This window comes from Cyphomyrmex costatus, unplaced genomic scaffold (assembly GCF_001594065.2).
Source record: "Cyphomyrmex costatus isolate MS0001 unplaced genomic scaffold, Ccosl1.0 scaffold91, whole genome shotgun sequence".
Classification (NCBI taxonomy): domain Eukaryota; kingdom Metazoa; phylum Arthropoda; class Insecta; order Hymenoptera; family Formicidae; genus Cyphomyrmex; species Cyphomyrmex costatus.
This window is the reverse complement of record NW_017280495.1, coordinates 1,043,991-1,055,599: the sequence shown is the minus strand read 5'-3', so window position 1 is coordinate 1,055,599 and position 11,609 is coordinate 1,043,991.

Sequence of the window (11,609 nt, the reverse complement as noted above, 5' to 3'; positions counted from 1 at the left end):
TTTTCTAATGCACAAAAAATAATTCGTCGCATTCTTTCTTCTATTAACGTTTGACAAGAAAAGTTTTTCTCAATTTGACGAAATTGAGGGATTTGAAAATATATATCTTTGTTCATTAAGTTTTCTTAATTTTTAATGAAGTTATATAATTATAGATCCAGTGAATTTTTTTTCGATGTTTCAGATTTTTTTCTCTTTTCTCATATCTTATTCTTTTGTTTATATAGTTTATTTTTATATCTTATTAAGGAAAATACCGATTATATTGTAGCTCAATGCGGTGACGTTTCGTCGGGGACCACGTGGGCACTTCAAGTGCCGATGACTCTTCTCTACATCGTTTGCCTCGGAGCCCTCCTCGCTAGATTCATCGCGAGGTGATGCCACTGAGCCGAGACGAGCCACACACCTGTGGCTATATAGTTGAAAGAACAAAGACTTTTATTGCGAAATATTTACGTTTATGGTGATTATATGTGACGTTCTGGTACGGTGAGGTAAACTAAATAATCAATCTTAGGGTATAAATGAATGCGTGCATTATGACGCAGGATAGGTGAAGTGATTAAGAAAAATAAAAGAGACAAGTCGAAAACGGGTAAGGTATATATACATATAGAAATGCATGTGCCAGTCCCGCGAATGTGGCAGGGTCAAGTGTGGAAGCGAGGATTTATGAATGTATTATATATAAAATTCGATGCATCCACGAAACGTGAGCTTCCTACGCACATTCCGCTACGCGTGAGAGATCGATCGATAAATAACGTTATTATTGAAGAAAAAGTAAAATAAAAACTCAATTATCAAAACTCAATTATCTTATTCTAAAAGGAATATAAAAAATATAATACATATATAATTAATTAAAGAACAGTATATTATTGTACATCATTATTATACGGATAACGATATCTTTTCATAGATTGTAATTAAAGGAAAAACATTATTTATCGCAAGTGGTTTTATACGCAACAGCTGTAAAATTATATCTCCCTCTCCTTCAAATTCTATCGATACAATCGCACTTGCAAAAATTGCTCTCTAATTACCACGACCAACTGTGATTACAGTGTGAAAATATATGTCGTATTTATTGTCTTCGAATGAATATTCCGTTTTTGTTGCTTCTTTATATATCGGAGAATTTATTACGTTTCTCTATAAGAAAGGCGAAGCGAGAACGTGGCGGATGTTGAGTCGGCGTGGATTTGTGTTATTGTATAACGGTGTACGTTTGCCTTTGAAGATGTGAGGAAAACCCAACGACGGCTTATTGAGTTTTGTGAAAAGAGCCGCTAGTTCCGCGACGTCGTAACCAGAAATAGCGGACGACACATTCAGGCTCTGTTTGTGCTTTTATCTTTTATGGTGTTTCGTTATGAAAGGTGCACATATTTATTACGTTAACTTTGTATACATATATATATATATATATTTCTTTTTAAAGTAAATAATCATAATTTCCTAACATTTTACTTAATTTGATTCTGATTGTTTTATTCTTTAATTTTGCTGTATAACAACTAAATTGATATTCTTTAAGTATGTACATATACACATAAATACAAATTTTTATTGAAAGCTTTCTCAATAAAAATTTTCTAAAACTGTCAAATAATAACTAATTTTATTCTGTGTAAATTCCTAATGCTTGTACTATAGTCGTCGTGTGAGATCATGTAATAATAAAAGAAAATAATAAGGGTGTTGGGGCCAATATTATACGAAATGAGTGTTGCTCATAGATCGAAAGGGAGTAAAAACGAGAGAAAGATAAAGAGAAAGAGAGAGCAAGAGAGAGAATGAATAAATGAGAGAACGAGAGAGAGAATTCGAGAGACGGATAGAAAAAGTGATAGGAATATAACTACTTAGAAGTAGTTCCGCAGCCACTGCCACATTCGCCGGACGCGTTCGACGCTTTTAAGTGCGACGGGCGATACATGTACTTATTTAGGAAAGAATAAGAGCATTGTGTGTGTGCCACGTCCTGTAATTATACGCATTTCCGTTAAAAGCTTCGTGGCGATATGAATCGCTCTTTGCCGTGGAGGAGCCGCTGTAAAAAGAGAAATCATACGAACGATTATTACTGTAATTATTACTACTATCGCTGTTAGTATAAGGGCAGAAAAATGGACTCTTGCTCCTAAAATTCCTCGCTTTCTTTTGTACACCTCGCGCGGGAGAGATATTTATCGAGAGGGAGCGTTTAACTATAAGCACTCTGTAAAAACTACACTAATCCGCCATTTGAACTATAATCCTCGTGCGATGAATGTGAGGTCGATACTTACCGTACGCCATCGAGAGTTTCTGTGAAGTGATCGGGAAATCTCGATCGCGCGATCCTACTCCGAGTGTCGTAGTCGTAACGAAAATGTACTTGCAGCGCAAGGACTTGAAATAGTAACGATCTGAGATAAATATGAAATATCACTGCCATCAACCGTTTTCTTTTATGAAATTAACTGAATAATCAAATAATAACTGAATAAAAACAATTGTTTTAGTGATTGATAAAATAGAAATAATTACGCTAATTAAAGACATTCGATTTTGGATTTTAAAAAATGTCGAACAAATGTTCGCTTGATTAATTTAATATAATCTGTTTTATCCACTCCAATATGATTCTTCACGATACTAATCGAAATGTTGAAAACATAAAATAAGAAAAGAAGTGCAATTTGAAGATTAATATTCGATTTAATTATCAAATGATGATGCGATGGAAGATCATTGCAATACAACATATCGGTATCAAGAAAGAAAATAGGCAGTAGATTAGACTGCATGAGTTATAATAATAAATAACTTTCAGATTTCTTTCGTAAAATTTAGCCATAATTTTTACGGATAATTTGAGATATTCTGTGAAAGAGTCTGAAATAGTAAAATAGATACTGGATTTTTATGTAATTTTTTAGAGAAGAGAGAGAAATTATGGATTTAATAAAGATAAATCTAATAATGAACAAACAGAATCTAAGCGTTTATATAATGAATTTTTTGAGAAACTAATAAATTGTTTAATTTTAAGCCGACTTATGTATCGGATTTTATTAAATACATTTTAAAACGTTGAGAGAGTTATTATATATAAAAAAAAGAGAGAGTTACGAAATGACGACAGTGCGATCGTTTGATACGATCCTCTAGCAGAAACTACCATGTCGACAAAATATACATATTTTTTAACCGAAATATTTTACTTAAGGACTCTGCTCGCAGAGAACAGAAAGCGAGAACGGTATTTGACTGCGTATTAATCGATTATACATATATTACTTGAGCAGTTAGATATACAAACAAATATATAAATATATAAATATATTACACAACAATTCGATGTTGGTCATAAATTGTACACTATTCGGTAAATATAAACCGAAATATACGAACGAGTTGATAAGGATAGTTTGAAGGATCGAAGGACAGTATCTTGATCATCATTCAATTCCTTTCTACCGTATTTAATCTTCCATCTGCGGTACGCAAGAAAAAATTATTTTTCTAAATTCTTTATTTACTATTTTTAGTTCTTTGCAATTATGTTCTTAATATAACAAAAATTGTAATTACTCCGATTTCTTGTACCGTATATGAAGTTTCGCGAGAAAAATCCAAAACATCAGCGTCGGCTCTAACTATAAAAATACAGCTGTTATTTTTCCTTGCAACTGTGATCCCCAATATGTACATTTATGTTCCGTACTCTCTGTCAATTAGAGTATCCTGTAATATAGCAAACTTGTACCATTCCGTTCCACAAACTATCTTCGCTAATATCAATAAGCCATCATTTAAGTTGCATTCTAGAATCGAAGAAGCTGCGGGAGATTATTTGTACATAGTAGACTCTAAAGGATTCGAATATACATATATATATAGTGACAGACACGATCGAGTGTAATCTTGCTTCGTGTATGATATGTCGATATTCACTGTAAAAAGAAGAAGTCGAAGGAGAGATGATAAAAAAGCGAGCTGGAGGTGAATTCAATTTTATGATAGTGATCGCGAGAGTGTAGATTTCAGGGTATTTATATCGAAGGTTACATAGTTATACAAATATACAGAAATATTTAAAGATAAATTATATTGTGAGAAAAAATATATATATATACTATGTTTTTATTGTTGTGAAGTTAACCGGTGCGGCCGACGTCAGTCGCATCGACGAGATTAAGCTCTGTTCTTGTAACTAACGTAATCCATGTAGTTGCACCCGCAATCGCTATTAAGTTGCCTCTGTCATCGCGCAATAATATTTGCATCGAAGTAGCTTGTTTTTAAACTCCCAAATCAAATGTGTAGGACGTGTTGCTATCATCAACCTTTCCTGTTTTGTTCTTTTCATTTTTTTTTTTTATAGGGTGTGTTTTCCGCAGAACGACGCAAGAATGTACAATATTTGAGAAGGATGTCTCGATATCATCCACGAGGGCGAACTAGGTGGCGGATACTCTAAGCGGTTAAATAATCCAGATGTTTATATCGATAACGCGGGAGGGCTTCCTCCTACTCTCCTTATACAGTGTAATCGAACACGCGCACACGTCACTACTATAGGGCACGACACAACGACTATTACCGTCTCTAAGTCTTATAGCGAGTTACTTAGTAATTTTAATCGATTTTCGTAAATAACTGGAAGAATGACGAGAGCCGATAGAGCGCTACCAATTCATGAACACGCGTCGAATTGATCTGCGAAGATGAATTTCCTTTATCGGCGTTTCGTTCTCGAGCCGGTGCACTCAGGTATATTTGTTCGAAGGAATTCGGCCAATTTCGTGCGGGAGGAACTTTTGTTTAACACGAATGAATCCGGATATGTCGAGGCTTCCTCTTTCCGTTGTAGGATTTACGACATGTGAACCTCAAATAGAATAACAAGTTACGTTAATGTCAAAATAACGTCAAAATGAATTGATACTGGTTGGAAAGTAATCATTTTGGAATTATTTTGATGTTACGACTTGTGTTCCCTTGAAATTCTGTCGAGGCACATACGGACTCGGCGGTTGACTATCGTTCGAGTTGTAATCGGAGGCAACGCTACCGCACGATTTGAGGCATCCCGATGTATAATAACGAGACGATAGATTAGGAAAAATCGCACGGTGTAAAGCCCCCGATGCCTGGCACATTTTCTCTGAGAAATATCGGCTTTATCCCGTATGTACGTATGTGCGTGTGGGCGCGCGGCGTGAATTATCAAATAAGAAAATAGGAGAGGCGGCGACAAAACTATTGTATGTATTATTGATAGGAGGAAAAATTACAGTCGGACGGAAAATGTTCAGCACTGTAACACGCGCGATCTGATGGTACTACTACTCTAAAATTCATCACGCTTGAAGGCTATCGAGAATCTATACATAACTGAGTGTTTTACTATTGGATTACAATATTACCTATTAATGTAAATGATAACTATTAATGTAAATGGTTTTTCATTATTACATTATTATTATATTATAGATGTTATACTTAATAATATATTTACAAATAATTAAGACGACTCTGTGGTTTTAATTTATTCCATCCCCTATATCCAAAAATCAGTTCCGACTGAATTAAAAATTAATCGATTCATACATTATCATATTAATTAAAATGTTAATCAATTAATTTCTGTAGTTAATTTCAGCATAAGCAACGTTCATATTAACGTATGTAAGTAAATAAATTAGAGTCAAATTAAAATATCTTCTTAATGTATATCTAAACATAAAAGACATTTTACTATCCGTTATTTCTGTGACGAATCTTATACGGATTTCCAATCTTATGCGTGAAAGCATGTTGAAATTATTTTAGTTTTTAATCGAGTTATTAGTTTCTAGATATCATTAACATAAAACTTTTACAAACAGAAGATAAAGTTCTTGTTAAATAAATGCAACTTGACATATTCAAGGAAATATTTTCGTTAGCAGACGAGCGTGATACTTGCACTTATCCCAGAAAGAGATCACTACGATTATCTTTATGGTACATTGGTTTATTGTGATTATCTGCGTTTTTAATGTATACGCTCCACGAACGTACACTTAATCTAAACGGGAATATGTGTGCAGCTTTAATGTTGTAAGCTACGGTTTTGACACATTCAGTTTCTCAAGCTCGACTATCATCATATTAAATATCATATGTGAGATACATTACCGATTGCATTATCAGATCAGAAGCGACCAAATAACGCTAAACAATGAAGTGTAATTTATATAACGTTATTTGTCTTACAGTTGCAATATTTTTGCAAGTAGTATACATCGAGTATGAAAATTGAATCGTTCATTAAGTAGGTTCTTGCGTTTAATGAAATGTAAAACAAGTCAATAATACATGTTATACAAAAGTTAATAATATCAATAATATCTAGAAAAGAAAATGTTTTACCGTATCATTTTAAAGATATTTAATTCTAAAATAGAATTTTATATCACAAGTTCAAGATATAACTTTATTCTGAAATTAACTAATCGTACAGTGTTTAAAAGACATTTATAAATTGGCGTTGTGCGTATATTAAATAAGCATCTTATAACTTCTATATGTTTTTATTACTAAATATTTTTGTATTTAAAAAATATTTAGTAACATATAAAATTAACAATAATTACATATGTGTATATGCATATACACTGTATCATATACTGACATAAGATATTGTTTATAATCTCTTTATTTTATTATTTCAATCGTTTTACACATTATTATGTTATACATTATTATGTATTAATAAATTGTTTATTGATTAGAAAGTATAATGCGAGAATCTTCTTAAATCATTATCTTAAGTCTCATATCGCTCTTGCAGATATTTCGTCTTTTAAAAATTCAATGAATTTCAAACATTTTAGCCACTTGTTTATTTGACTGCCTTGTCGTGACAACTATTTACTTTTTATAACAACTATTTATCATTTTTTATATATTTCTTTTGATAAATTGCACAAAACAGCAAGAGGAAATATACATTATTTTTATTGGTTAATATTAATTGAATGTAAGACAATGTAATCATGACTTCTTCCTTTTTTGGAAATCACGCTCGTAGACTATCTTCACATAATAATTCATAACTTCATTATATGTCATGAATGAATTAATTATTTGCAAAATAGTATGAAACGTTGTCAGAAACGCGTCGAGTCGAGGATTGGCTTTAGATTCGATTTAAGGTTCGGCTTGAGGTTTCGTTAATTTAGATGTTTTTTAAAATATAACAACTGCAACTGATGATGTAATAAATAAATATAATCGCTTGGAGCATTTTAAATAGCTTAATTATGAGTATCGCGTGAATGTTTGATAAACATTTGATAAACACATACTTCGAGAAAATCATCTTATTGTAGAAAATAAGTAACAATAAACGGTATTTGAATGATTATTTAAAGTAAAATCGATTTCTGTGGATCGATAATATCTTTATTAAATAATACTTGATGTATTATAATTATCCTTATTTTACGCAAAATTCTATGATTCCTTCAACAAGGAAGAAAGCTTTTGTTTGTCTTACCTCAGGGGCTTATCGCTTGTGTCTGAGCGCAGGAACTTACCTACAGCCTGAACGTATTTAAATAAATGTTGGACCAAGAAGTTCCGCCATTACTACTGAGCTCTCATGTGATTACATAATTATAAATAATTTGTCGCTATTATACTCATAAGATCTTTCGTAATGTATATATAGAATAAATGTGTGTATACATATATATATACATATTTCTTAAAATTATACATTCTACACATTTACATTATTCAAAATAAAATATTCCAAGAAATTCAATTTGCTACATATATTTTATACATCATCCATAAATATTTACATGTATACCATATTGCATATTTTTGGCACCATTTTTAACAATTTTTTTCATTATCATTAATTTTTATGTACTTAAAACAAATATAAATTCATAACATATTCATTCATCGACGAAATGATTCTTGCCATTGTCATTATATAATTCGCCAAGTTTGAATAATTTTATAGAAAAGTTAATCTACTACACAATATGGCCCTTATTTGCCTATTGTAGCACCTATGTGTAGCCTATGTAAGCATCTTCTTCATCATTGTTTGTATAGTTTTCATCACTGCCTGTATAGATTTAATCATTGCATGTAGAGTTTTCGTCATTGCTTATACTGTCGCCTAAATCACTTAAAAAACCTTTTAAAGTGTATATGATACTTCCAAAGAGTCCATCTCCCAATATTCCACTTAAAGTAGTGCCTATAGGCCGTTTACAACATCCCCTACCAAACCCTGTTTCGAGTCTGTATTTGCGGTCTGTACTTGCTCTTGAAATGTATTATTTCCTTCTGTCTAATTTGGTGGTATTAAGGAGAAAAGTATTTTATTGATATTGTTTATTATATCAGCCCAACACGTTTGTGGTTTAATTGTAGGATCTCTTACACAGTCGGAAAAATTTTTGAAACTTTGAGATAATATGGTTAACAATTCGTTTGAAACATTTACATTTGGAAGGAACATTCGGTCTATGATACGAAATAGTGAGCGTACGGATGAATTTCTTTCTACAGCTATCTTCTTTGTGGATTCATTCAATGACGCTGTGGACTCAAATTTGTCTATTGATCCAGGCGTTGACTCTACGATCTCACTGTGTGACTCTGAAAAAGTATCAAAATGTTATTATTTCAAACATCATTAATATTTTATTATATAGTACATGGACTTCCTGATCAAAGAAAAGTGTAAAGTTTTTTATGTACTGAAATCTATTTTATTAAAATTCTTTCACACACAAAAAATTATTTTTCATTAAAGTGAATAAACATAATTTTGATGTGAGTTGTAAATCATTATATCATATTAGGTCGGTGCAAAAATTCTTCCCGATCCAAATGAGAATATTTACATATATCTTAAGTACAATTTTATCGACAGAAATGTTTATGATCTTTGTAAATCGGCATTTCTGTATTAACAGTTGTGCACGACTAGCCATAGATGTCAAAAGATATAGCCTTACATTTATAGTATACATATAATAATTAAAAAAGGAGCCAGATAAAAAGCATATTTGTCACTGCCTTTCGTTTTGTTTTCATCAAAAGAAAAATGCTGCACTCAGAATCATTTGTGACACATATGGTGAAAATGTTATAACCATTAGAACATGTGCGAATTGATTTAAACAATTTAAAGACGGTGATTTCAATATTAGTGATAAAGAATGTTTCGAATGTTTTGCAACTGTGGAAGAGAATGAATTGCGAGCGTTGCTTAATGAAGATTCAGCCAAATCGACTCATGAGTTTTCAACACAACTGGAAGTTAATCATTCAACAATTGTTTTCGCCGTTTAAATATAATAGAAAAAATCCAGAACTATGGAAAGTGGGTACCACATGAATTATCCGAACGCGCAATTGGCAACCGGTACAACAAATACCTTTCGTTGTTTACTAGTAAAAAAAAAAGTTTTTTGTGATGTATTGTAACCAAAGATAAAAAATAGATATTTTTGTATAACTCCTTCAAAAGGCAAAAATATTGGGTGGAGCTCGGTCAATCAACACATCCACATCGCGCCGCAATATCTATTCTACTATGTATCTGGTGGATCTAGGAAGGGGTGTATTCTTCTATAGAAGAGCTTATATATAAGTTATTGTCACAGAACCAAACCATTACAGGAGTAATCGCTACGGTAAACAGTTAAAGCAACTGTATAGAAAATTAATTTAAAAACGTCTGCATATATATAGCCAGCAAACGTCGGAATGTCATCGTGTTGCATGACAAAGTTAGACTACATGTTACTAAGGAAACAAAAAAAACATTGTTAGAGTTGGAATGGAATATTCTCCCTCATCCAGCTTACTCATTAAACATTGCTCCTTCTGATTATTATCTGTTTAGAATTTAGTTCGATGCAACACGGTTTATTTAGTGAACGCTTTTCAAATGCCAAGGATATACGAAAATGGGTCCATCAATGGATTGCATCAAAAAATGATTTTTTTTTTCGACATGGTATTTGTCAGTATACCGCCGGAAAGATGAAAAAAAGGTCGTGGAAATGATGGTAAATATTTCGACTAATATATAATTCTTATTATAATAAAAAAACTTACAAGAAATCGGCAAAAACTTTTGCACCAACCAATGCAATACTTGACAGGAATATAAGCTTAAAATTTTCTAATTTTATATACATTTCCGTGCAACTTTTAACTAACGATACAATTTATATTACGATCTTTGTTCACAATTAAACATGTAATAATATCAAAAATTTTTAATCGATGTAGCGTAATGGGCATCTAAATGTGTCGCGAAAATTAAAAAAAAATACAAGAAGCAAGAAATGTAAAAATAAGTAGAAAAGGTTGAAAAACGCAGGTGCAAGATACATGCCACAATAATGTATTTTATTTTATGGGTAATTTATATGGTATATGTGTATATATCAGATTATTGTGGCAGAAAAATTTTGATGAAAGTAAACATAATTTTTTTTTTAAACTTACTATGTGAAGCATAACGAGCCTGGATGCAGATTACGGCGAATGCCAAGATTAACAGATGTAAAATCTTATAACCCATATTTCTACAGTGTTATTGACAGCAGAAGTTTGAATGGCTTGGATGGCTGTGCTAATGGGATTCATGTTGCTTATTTGGCGTATTTATAAGAAAAAATGACAATTATAATGTGAAATAATTACTAGCTGTGCTATCTATCGTTTACGTATGTATGTATATATATTTGTTGTCGCATATTTGCGCAATTCATATAAAAATATATGCTTTTTTGAATGCAATTTTGTGTAATGCATATAGTTTCCTGAAACTAAAGTTTAGAATTCTATAAAACATTTTCTTTTGCGGCGAAATATTGAAAATTAATTGTTCAAATTATGATGCACGGTGGGCCAAATTAGATTCAAGATGTTCAATCTTCTTGTCAGATTTATATTTCGTAAAGACACATGCATTTTATAATCCGTCTTATAATCCTTTCTTTTAATTTGAGTTCGTACGTGTGTTTAAACTTTTATAATAATTGTGATTTTAATGATTTAAAAAAAAATTAAATAATAAATTATTTGCATGCATCAATATGATGATGAAAAAATCCTTCTTTTGCATGCACGTATTTATTTCTAATGATTTTATCACAAAAGTTGACGTGTTATGAATGGAAATAAATTTTACTGAAACTTGATTATTATTCTCATTTGAAAGTCAAGGAATGTCAAAAATAATTGTACATACCAGGATGTTGATAGTAATATCGTTTTTGATCTTTTTCTTATCATTCGCTTGTTACGTCTATTATGCTACATTGTGTAGGTTTGTATTATTACTTGTAAATATTTAGCAGATAAGGAAAATGCAGAAGGTAATGACGTATTGGGCAATAGCAGTTACTTACACGTGGTACATTACATCATGTTTTCCTCTATTTGATAAAATTGCAAAGACGAATATGAAATATATGAATGTAGAAAAAAACTTTGTGCTATTAATTCTTATTTTGTTTCCTTTAAATATTTCTTAATAAATGTCGCTCGTTTTTTGTAATTCAAATTAAATAATTAAA